Raw genomic sequence first — 19,878 nt, 5'->3', positions numbered from 1 at the left:
ATATCACTGTAGTTCCATCGATGTATGAATGGATAAACAAAATGTGATACATACATACAGTGGAATGTTATTCCGTCTTAAAACAGAAGGAAATTCTGACACATGCTCCAACATGGATGAACCTTGAGGATGTTATGCTAAGCGAAATAAGCCAGACATAAAAGGACAAATACTGTATGATTCCACTTATATGAGGTACCTATGGCAGTCAAATTCATACAGGCAGAAAGTTGAATGGTGGTTGCCGGGGCTAGGAGAGGGTAAAATAGGGGTTTGTTATTTAATGGGTTCAGAGTTTCAGTTTGGAATGACGAAAAACGTTCTGGAGCTGGATGGTGGTGATGGTTGCAAAACAATGGGAATGTATTTAATGCTACTAAACTGTACACTTTAAAATTATATATATATATATAATTTTACATACAAATTTATTTCCAAGTTTAGAGTAGCAGGAGAAGAGTGGGGAGAATTGGTGGAGAATAGAGGCAGGAAGGGTGTAAGCATTACTTACCAAAAGAGAGAAAGATTAAAATCGTGCTGGAAATACCAAAACTCCTGCAGGTGTTTGAGGGCTGGGGAATATAAATCTCAATGCCTTCCTTGTGCATCATTGTATATTGAGTGTGTGTGTGTGTGTATGTGTGTGTGAGTGTGTGTGTATGATTCATTTGGGCAGTAGCACAGGAAGACTTAGCAGCAATTAGAAGCCAGCTCTGTGGGAGAAGAAGGAATTAGGATAAAGTCCAGATTTCTCACCAGAAACTAGGTGAATGGTGATGAAACCAAACACTAGGAAGAGTGAGTGATTGAAAAAAAAAAAAAGTGCTCAATTGTCCATAGAATAATTTACAAAGGAGATAAAATTATGTTCTTTCAATAAGGAACAAAAGTATCACCACACCCATGGAATAAGAAAGATATAAGTAGAATGTAGTTAAACCTACAACCAAAATTCATATTTGCTTTGTGACCCTTCAAAAGACAGCAAGCATGACCTCAAATGGGATGAGTGAAACTCAAGGTGGAGTAAGACTCAGAGACAGGGTGAGGGGTGGAGTGAGGCCCAGGTCCTGAGGATGGACTCGGGGTCAGGGAACAGGTGCAGCACATATTGTTTGGTAGTTTTTCAAGTGCTTTTACATTCGGACTAAGTCATTTATATGGCTGCATCCAGTGGACCCATCAAAATGTTCTGCTTCCTTCCCAAGTCACCACCCATCCCTTCCCTGAATGTTCCCCCCTTGCCAGTCTTCCAAGCCGATTCACTATTTTCCTAAGACACTACACCCTTACATGCCTCCATAATTTCTCTTGCTCATATCTCTGTCTTAAATGCCTTTCTCCTTCCTCCAGGACCTGGAAAATTTAAACTTATTCTTCAAGATTCATTCATTTTGAGTCTGTAACCAGCACCTTTTAACTGGTGTTGGATACCATGTAGGGACGGAGATGCATAAAACACAATCTCTGCCCTGGAAAAGTCTATGTCAAAGCAGAGAGGGCAAACAATGCATTGATAATTATAATAAACAGAGTACTACTGTAATTAGAATCAGGTAGCAAGTGATATGGGAAAACAGCAGAGGAAAATAAACTGCCCAGCTGGGTCAGGGTGAGGATCACAAAAAAAGCTTTAACAGTTCAAATGGCACTTGCCTCAGAAAGCCTTCCCAGCTCTCCCAAGAAATTAACTGCTCTTTCCTCTCTAATCTCATGGAACTTTGTTTTGTAATTGTAAAGAATGTGGCACAGTGTACCATGTTAGATATTTAACTGAACTTCTCAAGGTCATAGTCCTTCATTGAAATTCTGTGTTTAGTCCATAGTATGTGTTCAATAAATGTTTGTTGGATGGATGGATGGATGGATGGATGGATGGATGCATGGATGGATGGATGCATGGATGGATGGGCAGGAGGGTGGATGTATGGAGACTGATTGTTAATGTTTTAACACTTTCTGTGACAAGGAACTCATTGAACAATTTTCTGTGAAGTCTATAGACCTGAATTAATGAGATTCTCTCACTATTGGAAGTACCCTCTAAAAGCAGAAAAAGTAACTATCTTGGATGTTGTCTAATTCTTTGAAGCCACTAATGTATCATTCGGACATTTAGCATTCTAAAATATATTCTTAATACTTCAGTACCACAGTATTTGACAAGTAGACTTTATACTTGTCAGGGAGACATTATACACAAGCAGACTCAGCCATCAGCAAAGGTGTGATGTCGGTAAATTTTCTTCTCCTCCTCATTTAACAACCTCTCCAACTCCAGACCCTCAGAATTCCAAGGATTTAACTGGTTCTGTTATTTCAGCCACACTAAAATGTTAAGCTGTTTCTCATTCCAGTAGTGTTTATGCTTTAGAGAAGGAGGGATGCCTTGGAAACAAAATTATTCAACCAGCAAATATTTTTCTGAGTACTTGTTACAGAAAAGTTTGTGCCAAGTGCTTCAGGGATTACAAAGAGGATAAAACATGTTCCAGTCCTCAAGGGGTTTATAGTCTAATTTAGGAGGAAGTCATAGACCGTGAAATCTTAAAATACAATACAAGAAAGAATATTCCTGATGATGTATTGGTACGTGGAGTGTCTCGGTCCCTAAGAAAAATACACAGAAACAAAAAGAACAAAACTTAGAGGTCTTCAAGTCTAAATTCCATCCAATTCTCTCTACAATATTCTCAGCAACTCTCTAGTCGAATACTTTCAGCAATAAGAAATCCACTACTTTAGAAGAGAATCTTCCCTGCTATAGGTGAAAATGAAAATTCTGTTTGTAAACATATGTGTGTGTGCACACTATATATATTTTTATATACACATACATGCGCATTTCTAGATGTCTTACATTGACCTGAAACCTGGCTTCCTGTAACCTCTTTTAATTCCAGAGAAGTACAGGTGAAATTCACTAGCCTTTTCAGCATAAAAAGAGATACATCTACCCTAGGATTTCTCTTCTCCATGCTAAACATCTCCAGTTCCTTCAATGATTCTTTGTCCAATATAGTTTCCAGCCCTTGCTATCTCAGTCATCCTCTTTAGAATACATTTAACTTGTCAGTGACCCTTTTACAATGTAGTACCACAAATATTATTCATATCTAATTACATTACTATTAATATACTATCTATACATTAAAAATGTAATATATGTATGATAATGTTAATATTAAATGTAAATTAATTTTGAGCTAATGTCTATATTTATCAAACTACCTGCTAGATATCACCACTTAGACATCTCTAACTTAATCTGTTCAAAACCAAGCTCTTGAGCTTCCTCTCACAGCCTTCCTCATCTAGTAAATGGTAACTCCTCCTTTTGCTTTCTTTGAAGCTCTTGCTCAGACCAAAAGCTTTCTTTCATATCTCCTGTCCTAACAATCAGGTATCTTACTGGCTGTACCTTCAGATTACATCCGAAATCTTACCACTTCTTCCCACCTTCATCACTACCACCACTACCCAGATGGCCATCACCTTTTGCCTGGATTATTAAAGTAGCCTCCTGCCTAGGTTTGCTGCTTCCACTCTTCCTCCATTCTCTTACCACACTTATTCTCCACAAAGCAGCCAGAATGATGCTTTTAAAATGTAAGTCAGATCATATTACTCCTCTGCTCCAACTCTCTAATTATTCCCCATCTTGTTTAGAAAGCCCTTTACAAAGGCCTATGTGATCTGGCTACCTCCATGGCCTCCCACTACTCTGCTCTCATACTCTCTTCCTGCCACACCTGTCTCCTCGCTTTCCTCAAACACACCAAGCACACACCTGCGTTGGGGTTTCTGCACAAACTGTTCCCTCCGCATGGAAACTCTTCCCGGAGAGACTCACATAGCTCCCTCCTTCCGATCTCTGCTCAGATGCCACCTGATCACACTGTTTAAAATAGCAAATTCCACACCCACACCCAGTGCAACCTCTCTCTCCCTTACCTACCTGACTTTTCTCCATAGCACTGAACACCAACTGTCACACCATGTATTATTTATTTATTTATTATTGACTGTCTCCCCTACTAGACATAAACTCTGTATGGGCAGAGAGTCTGTCTGTTCTGTTTACTGATGTATGCTTGACATCTAAAGTGGTCCTTGGAAGACATTAGGCTCACATATTAAATGACTGAGAGAATAAATGAGTGAATGAACAAATATGTTCCCAACTAGTGAACGAATCTGTTCCCAATATGTCTATAGGGGTGAGATCTACAAAAACAATTCTATCAGTTGCTCACACTTTTCTTTCCACCTAACAAACCACCATAATTTTACCTACCATCTTTCACTAATTTCTTCTCAGGATTTGGGCAAAGGGATTGGCTTAATTCAATTAGGAACCTTATGTCATGATTTCCTTAAATAGTGGAGCTGTCGATGCTATAATAAAATGGATCTCTTCAAGGCTTAAAAAAAGTCTACGAAGAACATTCTTATCTAATTTTGAATTTTAATGAATAGTTATAACGATGAGTAATTAATTTTGATATTTATAGAAAATGAAATGCATTTTTTTCCTTTATGAAAATCTAGCACTTTAGGAACAACAAATTCTTGGAGAAAAAATTTTTGATGAGATCATTAAAGTTGGAAGCATTGTACCTACATAGCCATAACAGGCATAGCAAATGAATGGGCACCAAATGGCATCTTTCTCCCTGTGCCCAACTCTATCTGAGCATGTCAATTTCTCTGATATGTATGAAACTGCCAGAGAGGAGTATCAGGGAGAGTTAAGCACAAGTTTCCCAGTAGCTAAGGCACAAAGAAAACCACACAGTATGTCTATGTTACAAGCAAAGAGAAGCTAATGTACTAAATCCAGAAGAAATTTATCATGTAATTTTTCATAATAGATTTCAGGTGACGTAAGGCACAACATCCTCAGCAACAATATCTGCAAAAAATGCAAAATCATTGTTCCAATGGACAATTCCTGTATTGATTCTGATAAAGGCTCAAAGCATAATACTAAATTTTTAACTCAGTGAGAGCATTTTTATCAGGAACAGAGGTAATCCAGTACAGATATGTTGCTTCCTGATACAATCACAAATTTCTTGAATAGAGATTAGAGAAGAAAAATGGAAAGAGAGAGTCCATTAAATTGTCTCTCTCTGATATTATATGTCTTAGGTGAGCCTTTGTCAAGCACATGGTTACGAGTCACTTCAGGAATGAATTCGCTGACAAGTGGTCTGAAGTGCCAATAGTCTATGCTGTTGATTATCCATATGCTTTAAACACCGGATGTGCAGGAAGTGAAGCTGACATTCTGTTGTCAAATTTTTAAGAGCCTGACTTGTATTCTTGCCATTCTATTTCTGCACAAAGATAAGCTGCAGGGGTTCCTGCAGGTGATTCAGTATTTCCTCCAAAATGGAGTTTGAATCCACTCACATACTTAGACAAACGCTCTTTTGAGGATCCTGAATTTTTTGCTATATTACAGAAGATGATTTGGTCTGAGACCTTTCTTAGGGCAGGTATACCAGTCAACATTTTCAATTATTTTTTAAAATACAAACAACAAAACAAAACACCCTCAACCAGCCTGGGCAACATGGTGAGACCCATCTCTACAAAAAAAATTAAATGTAGCCAGGCATGGTGGTACATGCCTGTAGCCCCAGCTACTTGGGAGGCTGAATGAAGTAGGAGTACTCAAGCCCAGGAGGTCAAGGCTGCAGTGAACCATGATCAATGTACTCCGGCTGAGCAACAAAATGAGAACCGTCTCAAAAAAAAAACCACCCTGACTATGACCCCAGCTGAAGTAATACCTGGTATGCCTGTCAGAATGAGTTAGCTGGGGTGAAAAAAAATGCTTCTATGGACCAGAATGAGTTGACTTCTTGGTTGAGGTTACCTGATATTATCAACTTAAATGTTGGAGAGCATTTGCCAAAAGCAGCAATTTTACTCTGATACAGTTGATGCTAAGCTACTCTAACAATAATTAGTCAGCAGGTTCAGCTGCTCCTTTTATAGTATTGTTTATTACAAAACATTATAAAAACATTAGCAAAATTCAAAATAAAATAAAGAAAATCCACCCAAAATTCTGCCATCCTACAAACCAAACTGTTTACATTTTTTCATGCTCCCTTTCAGTCCCTGTCCATATGCAGACAGAATTTTTATAGTTGCAATCATAGCACAGATACAATTTTGTATTCAGGTTTGTCTCAATTAGAGTTTTTAAAGCATTTTTACACTCTACACGCTTTACCCCATCGTCCTTAGTGACCTTCCATGGAATCCAAAGTGGTGAGGAAGGTTTATAAAGAATAATAATCAACATAACTAGAAAGCAGGGTTATTTTTAAATTCCCTCTTTAAGGGACAGGGTCTCTAGATTTAAATTTGTGTGGGAAGGATTTCTCTCACCCTTTGCTCCCCTAACTGAAACCTTTATGAAAATAGTCAATTTCCCCACCATCAGGCATGTTTCTGTTATCTTAAGAAAGAGTCTTTGCAGGTATTTCCACTTTACCTGGTTTGTTTTGAAGGCCTGCTTAGTATTTAGGACATAAGCATATAGAGACATCTTTTCCTCCATCTGCTATAAAAGATTTGTATAACTTGGAATTTACAAAGTGTGGATACTAGATGCCGAATCCATATGATTGCGAAGTGGCATGCTCAGCTGTCAAAATGTTGGGTACCTGGATGCATCATTTTACATTTTAGTTTGGACTTCTTTAGTCACTGGCTTCCATACCAGACTGCACAGCAGACTCCTCTGGAGGGGAGCTGGTAAAAAAAAACACAGATCCCAGGACCCATCCTTGGCCTTGTGAAGCAGAATCTCTGGGGTTCATCTAGAGACTAATGTTTGGTAACCATCGTACATCACAAAATGTCAGAGGTCTCTCTTTCTTCATAAAAGCTCTGATTTGTATGGGTTGTGGATTTTTACAGGGAGGGAAGGGGAAAGGATTGGAGAAGGGACAGTAACATGGAAGAAGCAAGTGGCCTATATAAACTTTGTTGAAAATTTTTTGAGCTAGGTAGGCCTGAAACGTAAATCACCTGTTCCAATAATCCTGGCAAGCCTCATGAAGTCAATAAGCTCCTATGTCTCAATGAGCCGACCAACCTAGCCTCAGTCCTCTATACACAACCCTGGAAACCCAAGGGGCCATGGCCACAAAGGAAGAGGATGTCTGATGGTGATAATGTTGGAGTAGTATGTATCAAAAAAACTTTTTAATCGTAAAGCTTTGACTCTTGAAAGCTTTCACTTTTAATTCTTATTAAAAGTGATGCTCTTAAAATGTTCTATATTTGGATTTTTACAAGCATGGATTCATGTATAAATTGGGTAATTTTTTTAAAAAATTGAAGAGTGGGTTTTACCCTTATGTGTATAAGGGTATTGCCATTTTGGGTCCGATAATTCTTTGTTGTGTGGACTGTCCTGTGCACTGTAGGATGTTTAGCAGCATCCTTGGCCTCTGCCCACTACATACTAATAGTATTCTCTTCTTCCAGTTATGTCAAACAAAAACAATTGCCATTTTGAAGTGTCAGAAGTTTTTTGTTTGGGGGTTTTGTCCTTTTGGTTGACGTAACTGGAAGAAGAGAATACCATTGGTATCTGGTGGGCAGAGGCCAAGGATGCTGCTAAACATCCTACGATGCACAAGACAGTCCACACAACAAAGAATTATCAGACCCAAAAGGGCAATAGTGTCAAGGCTGAGGCACCCCACTGCAACATGAAACAGTGAGCAGCAGATAGGAGCTAACCTGATGAACCTGGGAGGCTCGTAAAAGCCAAATCATGGGAGGCCTTGGATTTTATACCAAGAAGCTTGGACTTTTTTTTACTGTGGATGATGAAGAGCCACAGAAAGGAAATTACATGATAAAATTTGGGTTTTAAAGATACATTTTCACTCTGACGGTACTCTGAAGGGCACATCAGAGGAGGCCATGACTGGAGGCAGAAAAAGCCCTTGGGATACTGTTATAAAAGCCCAAAAGAAATGTGAGGGCCTAAGCTAAAATAGTACAAGAAGAGATCAAGGGAGAGAACAAAGTCAATACATATTTAGCATGTAAAAGTCAGCAGGTGTTGGCAATTGCCTGGCTATGGGAAGGGCAGGGAGGATTGCAAGATAACTCCCAGGTTTCTCTCTCAGATTATTGAATAGATGATGGTTGGAGTTACTGAATACAGGAAGCGATGTATGGAAAAAACATAACGTATCTAGATAACAGTGCACAAAGGTCTTAGCTATTCTTCGGGGGAGATAAGATAGGTAAGAGAATCGCTCATTCAACAAACATTTTAATAGCAATTGTCAGCAGGGAATTGTTTACACTTAAAGCTAGTGAGCTCCATATGCAAGCAAACTATTAGACGGAGACTTCACCTTTCAATTTAAGAAGAAATTTGGTATTATTTTGAGGGGGTATCCAAGAGCCTTAATGGTTCTATAATTTCAGGAGATGGAGGGTTTCCCTTTTTGAATCTGGAGTCAACCACACTTAGAGTTCATCTTGAGAGAAACATATCTGTGGCATTAATTAAGGTAAATAGGTTGGCAAGGACTTCAGCCAACCACTCAAGCAAAATTAAAATATTCTGGCAACAGAGATTTTCTTCTGGAGCTCTTGTCAGCCTTGAATGATTGGATTTTTGGGGGAGAAGTTGATGAAAATATTGGGTTCCAGCTATGGAGACTACAGGAAACAACAAAATGCAGAGGAGTAGAAATTGAGATAATTTGTTTAGTAATCAATCCATACATGTGATTCTGAATTTCCATGTACTGAACAGATACCAAGGAAGATAAGTCCCCAAATCTGCACTGTTAGTGTCCTTGCAGTGGAGCCCAAAACATACCAGGATCTTTTGATACAATTTAATTTTTGGAAAGGATATGCTGTTTTTAAACAATTACAACTTAATGAGACTTTAGATGACTTGAGCTCAATTACACTTGAGGTGATAGCTTGATAATACGGCCTGTAATTTTTTTAACTTTTTATTTTTTGACTTCTGATCTCTTTTATGAACAAGAAATAAAAGAGGTAGTTCTTGAATAGTCCCATGACATAGTAGTGTAACTACAATTTGTTAATATTACAAATAGTTATTAGCCAGCCTTCCAAAGTAAAATATGTGTTATACGTTCCTTTTTTTTTTTTTTTTTGACTCTTATCCTGTTAGTAGGCTAAATACGCTCTTTGTATGTCATAAATTTATTTGTTCATTTCACTTTAACCTTATCTCTAAAATCTCACTGATTGAGTAATGTATAGGGACAGACATAAGGACCATTTTGAAAGTTCAGATTAAGTTTAAGGGGAAAATATTTACTTTCAACCAGTCTAAAATGTCCAACTTAAGGAGGTAGATAAGCTCCGAAGAGCTAATTCTTCAATCATCAATAATGCTGCCTCTGGTTGGAAATGTAAGTGAAAGGCCATAGATTTATCCCACAGCCTGCCATTTACCATTATTGGACTATGATTATAAATGAGTTTGACCAGATATTTTCCTCTTTGATTCAGACAGTTATTCCTGGAAAAGTGCCTTAAAAGGAAGAATCTGACAATTGCAGGTTTCTGATGGATGTAGCTCTGGTGGAACCGCTGCCAATCCAGGCATTCAAGTCCCCTGAAATTATGTCAGCTAATGAATACTTAGAAAACATAAAGTTCAGAAGGCTGTCAAATTATCGTACAATTTGAAGGATCAGTATGCATGTGGTAGGAAAAACGTATATGTTAAAGCCCAGATCAGCTTTGCCAAGAGCTGGATTCATCTATAAATTCTATAAAGTCTATAGATGTGATTTGTATTCACTCAGGAAGTGCCACCTGTGTGCCGGCCAACATGTGAGAGGTTTTCACAATGTATTTCCATTAATCTGTAATATAAACAGTCCTTTTAAATAGTTGTTGTACTCTCTCCTTTACAGAGGAAGAACAGCAAGAGTCCAGAGTCATCTTTCTAATAATTGTTAGAGACCAGATTTAATCCATTACAATAAATCTATCTTTTTGTCATTATACTGTTCTATCTCCTACAACTCCAGTTTCAGGAAATCAAGATTAGCAGGTCAATCTGAGTTCACTATTTTCCTTCTCAATTTGGCTCCTTCTATTGAAAACCTACAAACCCTCGGTCTTCTCCCCTCATGACCAAGCAATTGTCAAATCCTATCAATCGTACCCTCAAAACCCTTGCCAGTGTGATGTGTGGTCCAGCATCATTGGTATCGCCTGCATCTTCTTATAAAGCCAGCATCTCAGGCCCTACCCGGACCTACTGAACCTGAATCTGCATTTTCACAAGATCCTTAGGTGATTATGGGTACATGGAAGGTTGAAAAGCACATCTCTAGTCTAAGCCCTCTCCGTTGCTGCTGCCACAATTATTCATCAGGCTCCCAATGTCTCTGAACAGAAGTGTTTACTAATCCCCTAACTAGTCTGCCCCACTTTTATTCTCTCCTCAATCCTTCACCATCCAATTCCTATTCGTAAAATTCCCATTTATAAACCACCAACAGATCAATTCCTCGAAAGAAAAGATTAAGCCACTCTCTGCAACCCCCAACCCCATCCCACCACCCACCCCACTCCTCACACCCATCTCAAAACCCTCCACTGGCTCCTCAGTGCCTATGGAAAAAAAAAATCATAATAGTTAACAAGTACATACTTTATGCCACATATTTTATAAGCACCTCATTTACTCCTCACATCAACCTTATGAAATTAGTACCATTATTATCTTCATTTTATTTTTATTTTATTTTATTGGAGACAGGGTCTTGCCTTCTTGCCCAGGCTGGAGTGCAGTGTCATGATCCCAGCTCACTGCAGCCTTGACTTCTGAGGCTCATGCAATCCTCCCACCTCAGCCTCTCAAGTAGCTGGGACTACAGGCACGTGCCACCATGCCTGGCTAATTTTTATATTTTTTATAGAGATGGGGTTTCATCATGTTGCCAAGCTGGTCTTGAATTCCTGGCTCAAGCAATCTTCCTGCCTCTCTCAGTGTCCCAAAGTACTGGGATTACAGGTGTGAGCCACCCTGCACAGCCTCCATTTTAAAGATGAGAAAACTGAAACTGGAGGAGGTTAAATAAGTTGTCTAAGGTTCTTTAGGCAGTAAATGCTGGAACCAGGATTAAGTCTCCAGCAAACTCTTTGTGGGGGCAGGGGTGGAGGAGGGGGCAGGAGGCTGATCTCCATATTTACATGAAAAAGGAAGAGGAGGTCTTAGTCAAAGCCCCCACCCCACTTTTTGCCAGGAATTTTGCTAAGCAATTCCACTTGAGTATACCATTTTCGTCTTACACCAAGCCTGCAGCAACGTTTTGATGTTACCGCTCCCATTTTCATAGATAAAACTAAGACTTAGAGAAAACTGAACCAAAGTTCAGTTAACTTCAAGACAATATACTTTCTACTGTATAGCCCTACTGTTCCTCCCACTTAGGAAGTGCCTACTTCATCTCTGAATGCCCTAATTTTACTATCTTTTAAGACCAGTACAAGTCTAATGCACAAAATTTTACCTTTTCCTCCAATTTAGAAGTAATCTTTCCCACCTCTGAAATATTCATAGCTCTTGCCCCCATTTTTCTTTTGGCACTACTTTATATTTTTGTAGCTACTTTTACATATGTACACATATGTACATCTATGAAAAATTTTGGAATACTGGATCCTATTTCCTCTCAGTAACAGTGGTTATTGTTCTCGAATTTTTAGAAATTTTTAAAAAATTATTCTAAAAAGAAAAGTAAAATTAGAGCCATCGTATTAAGAAAATGTAATATGAACTCATGAACAGAAAAAATAGAAGTGTAATTGAGAGTTGAAGAATTATCCTTGATAAGAAAGAATCTGAGAAACAATAAAAACTAACATTTACTATTTAAATTTTTCCCACAAAATCAAGCAAAACCCTGTTATAAGTTGATTTCCATGCACGATGCTTTCTGAGTTTTCTACTAGTTCATCAGTTATTTTCTGTCACTTTATTTACATATTTCATTCTATTTTATTTTTCCTGACAACCATTATCTATTATAAACATTCCTTTTAGATGGCTCCATTCTGATAATAGTTCCAAAATTACCTTGATATAAGTCCAGTCTTTTTTACTACCTGGCATATACCATCCCCACAAATAGCCCACTTTATATTAAATGGAAAATACAGGGAGAGAAGACATGGCTTAAATATCTTTTTGAGGACTCCTATTGTGATAATTTCTGTAACATTAATAACCCTCTGGCACATGTGTTTAGATGTGTAACAGCAGCATTATTTCTCCAAGGCATATGTTTACATATTATATTATCAACCAAATAATAAAATATATACTTTTTGCTCTTCATCATCTATGAATTACTAGTAATCCCAGTAAAGAGCTTTATATTCTATAACTGAAAACAATCTTATAACTCAATAAATATTGTCTTATTGGCCTCAACCAAAAAGGCTTTCATTTCCTCTTTCATTGATGCTGACTCCCACATCTAAATAAAGGTCAGATTATTCCAGTAATTCTTTTCTTTTTTAAATGTGCTTCAAAAAAGCAGAGTTCTGGAGTATATTTCCAAAAGCATTTTAAGATTCACTTTAAGAGGGGGATATGGGATGCAGCTTTCAACCTGAATCCTTTCTAGATAGGGCATCTCACACTGGTTTCCACAGAATTCCCTTTAGGACAAAATATAATATCTTTATTTTAAGTCAAAGGAGTACCCAAAAAGCCAAAACCAAACTTTAGATATATTACAGGGTTTGCTTGTTTTTTGTTTGTTTGTTTGTTTTCTATTTTGTTCCAAAGAGAATTGGAATTAAGTAGAAATATACATATAGCACTGTAAACTCAAAAGGGCCTTGGAGTTTATATAATTTAACAATACTAGAATATACATCTCATGGGGGGAAGCACCTTCACTCTTTTGTTCACTGTAGATTTTCCAGCACATGGCACAGTCTCTAGCATACAATATGTGCCTAATAAATTCTTGCTGAATAAATAAATAAACTCCCCTAATTTCACAGATGCAAAAACTGCAAGCCAAAGTAGTTGAATTGTCAGAGGTGTGTAAACCAGAACAACTCCATCTTGAACAGGAACTGGGTAAAATAAGTCTGAGACCTACTGGGCTGCATTCCCAGATGGTTAAGGCATTCTAAGTCACAGGATGAGACAGGTCAGCACAAGATACAGGTCATAAAGACCTTACTGATGAAACAGGTTGCAGTAAAGAAGCCTGGCCAAAACACACCAAAACCAATATGGCCACGAGAGTGACCTACGGTCATCCTCACTGCTACATTCGCACCAGCGCCATGACAGTTTACAAATGCCACAGCAATGTCAGAAAGTTACCCTATATGATCTAAAACGGGGAGGCATGAATAATCCACCCCTTGTTTAGCGTATCATCAAGAAATAACCATAAAAATGGGCCACCAGCAGCCCTTGGGGCTGCTCTCTCTATGGAGTAGCCATTCTTTTATTGTTTTACTTTCCTAATAAACTTGCTTTCACTTTACTCTGTGGACTCGCCCTGAATTCTTTCTTGAGCAAGATCCAAGAACCCTCTCTGGGGGTCTGGATTGGGACCCCTTTCCTGTAACAGAATGACCTAACCAAAGCCATGCAGTGACTTTGTAGCCATCCTGGCACTAGAACTTCAGTCTACTATCTCTGACTTGGTGTCATTTCTGCTGATTTCAACATAAGCAAATGCAGGTGTTGGGGTGGGAAGAGGAGTGAATGAAAAGGGAAAATAGGATAGAAACCTGGAGACTGTTTTCAAACAACCCATCAGAAATCACATAACAACAAAAAAAAAGTTGTATATAAGATTGAGAAGCGAGTACCTCAAAAAAAATTTTTTTAAGTAAAAACTCTTCTAAGAATAAACAAAAACTTCACCTGTTTGATGCCCAAAACAACAATTACAGGAGAAAAAAAATCAGTTTTTAATAATAGAAAATTAGCCCATATAAGGAAAACAATGAGGTCCACAAAACATAGCAGGTTAGTCATAAATTGAAAACTAGACCAAATATCATTTGAGAAATACTTTGAAAAGGACCCCAAAAGCAATAAATCACTTTTTATAACACATTTTTTAAAAACAAAGTGGGCCAAAGAATCTGAATAACAATTAAATGATAAGGATCTACAAGAGGTACATTCAGGGAGATCAGATAGCAAATTGGGTAAATTAATAATTTCTGTTGGTCTTCATGGGGAAAAAAATTACTACAGGGGCGATTCATGCATCATGAGTTTCTTTTGAAACATACAAGTCAGGCCTTCTATATTAAGTAATGGTAAATGCCCATGAGTAAGCAGGAAAGAGGCAAAGAGGTTTTAATGTCTGTAAAGCACATATTTATGCAATTGAGGGAAAAAATATCCTCAAGTTCATATTAAGACACTGTGCTAATGCAAGGAAAGGACATAGATATTCCGTGAAGGACACTGTCTCAACATACTACAGCCAAAAAAAAAAAAAAAAATCAACTAAAATGCTACTAAGTAGCATCAAGTAGAATATTGAAAAACAGGCAGAAATATTGCCTTCTTCTATTTAAAACTGTGGTTGATCCATGCTGGAAGAAAACATACACTTCTGACTACTGATGTTAAGAATAATATAATAGAACTGGACTAGACATGGGAAAAAGAGAAAAAAAAAGGAAGGCCTAAAATAGCCAAGGAGATTATGGAACTCAAGACACAGTTTATGTGCTTGAAAGTTGTGCTTGAGCTAGAAGTTACACAATCCCTCTAGGCAGCCCATTTCAGAGTGTGAAGATGGCTACCATTTTACTAAGTACTTAATCATGGACCAAGCATTGTGCTAATCACTTTATATTCATTATCTCATTTAAACTTTAAAATAATATGAGGATGTAGGTATTATTATCACCCCTTTACAGATAAAGACACTGCGGCTGTAGATAGGTTAAGTAGTTTGTCCTATTTCACAAAGCAACTAAAAGCCTGAATATGACTTAATGCTAACAAAACTTCTAGGTAAAGATTTTATACATGTTACACTGCCTTCCCCACCCTCACTCCTACCCATTAATTGGACTCTTTGCTTTCCCACCATCCCTTGAGCGAGGCTAAATTGGTTTGTCTGCATCTTACCATGATATAACAAATTAAACAACTATAATTCTAAATATGTGCAAGAGGGACTGTTTTATTCAACTTTGTGTCCCCAAAGCCTAGCCATTCCCTAGCACAAGGTGAATGTTCAAACGTTCAATAGACATGAATTGAATAAATACAATGCATACTGTAGAACACAGTAAACTTGTGAAAAGGAACACAGTTGCTTGTGGCTGGATACATGGAGCCTGTACTTTAAAAATTGAATTTCAAGGACTGCCACAGACAAAGGTTAGATTTTCTACAATCAACACATTTCCTGTGACATAAAGGAATGGCCAGTGTAGTACTAGTAGGTATAGAACAGGATCAGTGGATCACAGAAAACCAGTGTATTAAGGAGGGTTCCATGTGACATATAATAGTGACCAACTCTGGCTAATTACTGAGAAAAATGAATTCATTGAAAGCTACTGGATAATTCAGAATCAACACACAGGCTGACGAATCAGGCTCAAAATATAAGCAGGAAAATACAGGTAACCAGAAGCCCTGGAAAGGCCACATGCCAAGGCCACATGCCAGGAATGCACGGTTAGGTGCTGAGCTGTCACCACTGAACTTTGGGTGCCACCCCTGACACTGCCACCACCTGCGACTTGGGGAATCCTGCTAAAACTGCTGACACAACCACCTGTGGATGCTGGATGCCACAGCTACCACCATCACCTTAAGAAAGTCTGAACCATCCCTGCTTCTTTAGGTTAACTCCCAGAGGATTTAAATTCTTGGGCAGGAGAATCTATGGCTGAGGTTAGCAAACCTAAACTTAAGCTGTGAGGGAGAACAAACACCTGATTTTTTTTGCTCTGTAATGAGGTGGGCCCTGCTTCTCCCCAAGATGCATTCAAGATTCCCCAGAAATAGAAAGTGAATGCAGATGCTAGGAGACCACAATAGAAAGATATGTATTTATTACAAAATCATGATCTAAGGAAAAGATCTAGAACTAGATTAGGATTGGCCTCCCAGTGAAGGAAGACTCCAAAAATCTAGTATGGGAAGCTACACCTCCAGATTTAGTCTGTTTAGCAGGAGGGATGCATTACTGGAAAAGGTAGGATGCACCGAATCAGTACTGTAGAAGGAGATTACCACAGGGGTCCCAGGAAGGTATATTTCCTACATTGCAAATTGGCGATTATAGTTTCATTCCCTTCAGAGGCCCTGAAGTTACGACATGCCTATGGACATTATTTTTTACCACACAGTTAAGAGGTTTATCGATTACTTCCTCCCAGGCTGCAATAATTGATGCATCAAATGCCCTTCATAACAGTGATGAGGTGGGCGGAGCAAGATGGCCAAATAGGAACAGCTCCAGTCTCCAGCTCCCAGCGCCAGCGACACAGAATACGGGTGATTTCTGCATTTTCAACTGAGGTACCAGGTTCATCTCACTAGGTAGTGCCGGACAATCGGTGCTGGTCAGCTGCTGCAGCCAGACCAGCAAGAGCTGAAGCAGGGCGAGGCATCGCCTCACCTAGGAAGTGCAAGGGGGAAGAGAATCCCTTTTCCTAGCCAGGGGAACTGAGACACACAACACCCGGAAAATCGGGTAACTCCCACTCCAATACTGTGCTTTACCAAGGGTCTTAGCAAAGGCACACCAGGAGATTATATCCCACACCTGCCCAGGAGGGTCCCACACACACGGAGCCTCCCTCATGGCTAGCACAGCAATCTGCAATCTAACAGCAAGGCAGCAGTGAGGCTGGGAGAGGGGTGCCCACCATTGCTGAGGCTTAAGTAGGTAAACAAAGCCACTGGGAAGCTCGAACTGGGTGGAGCAAACAGTAGCTCAAGGAGGCCTGCCTGTCTCTGTAGACTCCACCTCTGGGGACAGGGCACAGCTAAACAAACAAAAAAAAAAGCAGCAGAAACCTCTGCAGATGCAAACGACCCTGTCTGACAGCTTTGAAGAGAGCAGTGGATCTCCCAACACGGAGGTTGAGATCTGAGAACGGACAGACTGCCTGCTAAAGTGGGTCCCTGACCCCTGAGTAGCCTAAATGGGAGACATCCCCCACTAGGGGCAGACTGACACCCCACACCTCACACAGCGGGGTACACCCCTGACACAAAGCTTCCAAAGCAAGAATCAGACAGGTACACGCACTGTTCAGCAATATTCTATCTTCTGCAGCCTCTGTCGCTGATTCCCAGGCAAACAGGGTCTGAGGTGGACCTCAAGCAATCTCCAACAGACCTACAGCTGAGGGTCCTGACTGTTGGAAGGAAAACTAACAAACAGGAAGGACACCCACACCAAAACCCCATCAGTACGTCACCATCATAAAAGACCAGAGGCAGATAAAACCACAAAGATGGGGAAAAAGCAGGGCAGAAAAGCTGGAAATTCAAAAAATAAGAGCACATCTCCCCCTCCAAAGGAACGCAGCTCATTGCCAGCAACGGATCAAAGCTGGACGGAGAATGACTTTGATGAGTTGAGAGAAGAAGGCTTCAGTCCATCAAACTTTTCAGAGCTAAAGGAGGAACTACGTACCCAGCGCAGAGAAACTAAAAATCTTGAAAAAAGAATGGAAGAATGGATAACTAGAATAATCAATGCAGAGAAGGCCATAAACGAACTGACAGAGATAAAAACCATGACACAAGAAATACGTGACAAATGCACAAGCTTCAGTAACCAACGCGATCAACTGGAAGAAAGAGTATCAGTGACTGAGGATCAAATGAATGAAATGAAGCAAGAAGAGAAGTGTAAAGAAAAAAGAGGAAAAAGAAATAAACAAAGCCTTCAAGAAGTATGGGATTATGTGAAAAGACCAAATCTACGTCTAATTGGGGTGCCTGAAAGTGAGGGGGAAAATGGAACCAAGTTGGAAAACACTCTTCAGGATATCATCCAGGAGAACTTCCCCAACCTAGTAAGGCAGGCCAACATTCAAATTCAGGAAATACAGAGAACGCCACAAAGATACTCCTCGAGAAATGCAACTCCAAGACACATAATTGTCAGATTCACCAAAGTTGAAATGAAGGAAAAACTGTTAAGGGCAGCCAGAGAGAAAGGTCGGGTTACCCACAAAGGGAAGCCCATCAGATTAACAGCAGATCTCTCGGCAGAAACTCTACAAGCCAGAAGAGAGTGGGGGCCAATATTCAACATCTGAAAGCAAAGAATTTTCAACCCAGAATTTCATATCCAGCCAAACTAAGTTTCATAATTGAAGGAGAAATAAAATCCTTTACAGATAAGCAAATGCTTAGAGATTTTGTCACCACCAGGCCTGCCTTACAAGAGACCCTGAAGGAAGCACTAAACATGGAAAGGAACAACCGGTACCAGCCATTGCAAAAACATGCCAAAATGTAAAGAATGTCGATGCTAGGAAGAAACTGCATCAACCAATGAGCAAAATAACCAGTTAATATCAAAATGACAGGATCAAGTTCACACATAGCAATATTAACCTTAAATCTAAATGGACTAAAAGGTCCAATTGAAAGACACAGACTGGCAAATTGGATAAAGAGTCAAGACCCATCAGTTTGCTGTATTCAGGAGACCCCATCTCACATGCAGAGACACACATAGGCTCAAAATTAAGGGATGGAGGAAGATCTACCAAGCAAATGGAGAGCAAAATAAAGCAGGGGTTGCAATACTAGTCTCTGATAAAACAGACTTTAAACCATCAAAGATCAAAAGAGACAAAGAAAGCCATTACATAATGGTAAAGGGATCAATTCAACAGGAAGAGCTAACTATCCTAAATATATATGCACCCAATACAGGAGCACCCAGATTCATAAAGCAAGTCCTTAGAGACTTACAAAGAGACTTAGACTCCCATACAATAATAATGGGAGACTTCAACACCCCACTGTCAACATTAGACAGATCAACGAGACAGAAAGTTAACAAGGATATCCAGGAATTGAACTCATCTCTGCACCAAGCGGACCTAATAGACATCTACAGAACTCTCCACCCCAAATCAACAGAATATACATTCTTCTTAGCACCACATCGCACTTATTCCAAAATTGACCACATAATTGGAAGTAAAGCACTCCTCAGCAAATGTACAAGAACAGAAATTATAACAAACTGTCTCTCAGACCACAGTGCAATCAAACTAGAACTCAGGACTAAGAAACTCAATCAAAACCACTCAACTACATGGAAACTGAACAACCTGCTCCTGAATGACTACTGGGTACATAACGAAATGAAGGCAGATAAAGATGTTCTTTGAAACCAATGAGAACAAAGATACAACATACCAGAATCTCTGGGACACATTTAAAGCAGTGTGTAGAGGGAAATTTATAGCACTAAATGCCCACAAGAGAAAGCTGGAAAGCTCTAAAATTGACACTCTAACATCACAATTAAAAGAACTAGAGAAGCAAGAGCAAACACATTCAAAAGCTAGCAGAAGGCAAGAAATAACTAAGATCAGAGCAGAACTGAAGGAGATAGAGACACAAAAAACCCTCCAAAAAATCAATGAATCCAGGAGTTGGTTTTTTGAAAAGATCAACAAAATTGACAGACTGCTAGCAAGACTAATAAAGAAGAAAAGAGAGAAGAATCAAATCGACGCAATAAAAAATGATAAAGGGGATATCACCACCGACCCCACAGAAATACAAACTACCATCAGAGAATACTATAAACACCTCTATGCAAATAAACT

Source organism: Macaca thibetana, chromosome 15 (genome assembly GCF_024542745.1).
Source record: "Macaca thibetana thibetana isolate TM-01 chromosome 15, ASM2454274v1, whole genome shotgun sequence".
Lineage (NCBI taxonomy): Eukaryota > Metazoa > Chordata > Mammalia > Primates > Cercopithecidae > Macaca > Macaca thibetana.
This window is presented reverse-complemented; position numbering follows the sequence as displayed.